Here is a 746-nt window from a genome sequence, read left to right as displayed (position 1 = left end):
TATCGTACTTTTCACTCCACTACATTTCTATCAAGGTCCTCAAAGTAGAAAGTCGTTACTATGTAGCAGCATTGAAAGTCAGTGGGTGATTTTTTTTTTTTTTTTTATAGAAAGCCTATAAGTAATCACTCTTGTAAGGTTACGTGAAGTGATTTCCCAGCATTTTTTGAACAATAACCAGTTGCAAATGTGATATTTATGTACAACAATTCAATAATAAGAAGTTAATATTGTGGTAAATATTAGACACGATATTGTCTGATTTTGCAAAATTGTGTAAACGAAAAAATTACCTTTAAAGCCACGGAAGAACTGTTGTGCATCTCGACAAATGAAATGAACCGCTTTCTCCTTCACGGACTGGACCTGCTGTCCTGCACCATGATGGTTAATGGCAATCATTCAATTCTTTTCTACCCTGTCCTGCAGGAAAAGTCATTGGCAAGAGTGGGAAGCTGATTCAAGAGGTTGTGGATAAATCGGGAGTTGTCAGAGTTCGAGTGGAACCGGAAAATGACAAAAAGCCTGCTCCATTAGAGGAGGTCAGTGAGTGGGTTGCTGAACACACTTTTTTTTTTATTTATGGGTGGCAAAAGTGATGATGCTGAGAAAATACATTAAATCGTAATTGGTGTTTACTTTATTATAGCTGACAAATAAATTTTAGGAATACTTATGTTAGAGAATATTCCAATGCCAGCAACATAAAATGTAACAATTTTTTATATATATATATATATATATAT

The 746-nt window shown here is 34.5% G+C and overlaps 1 protein-coding gene across 1 annotated transcript in view; it reads left to right on the top strand.

Moving 5' to 3' along the window:
* LOC107665273 (fragile X mental retardation protein 1 homolog B-like) overlaps nucleotides 1-746 on the top strand; it is a 17,949-nt gene that overhangs the window by 7,075 nt on the left and 10,128 nt on the right. The window lies entirely within an intron of this gene.

This window comes from Sinocyclocheilus anshuiensis, unplaced genomic scaffold (assembly GCF_001515605.1).
Source record: "Sinocyclocheilus anshuiensis isolate Anshui unplaced genomic scaffold, SAMN03320099.WGS_v1.1 scaffold483, whole genome shotgun sequence".
In the NCBI taxonomy this organism is placed as follows: domain Eukaryota; kingdom Metazoa; phylum Chordata; class Actinopteri; order Cypriniformes; family Cyprinidae; genus Sinocyclocheilus; species Sinocyclocheilus anshuiensis.
The sequence above is the reverse complement of the archived record's forward strand: the minus strand, read 5'-3'. Positions and strand labels throughout refer to the sequence as shown.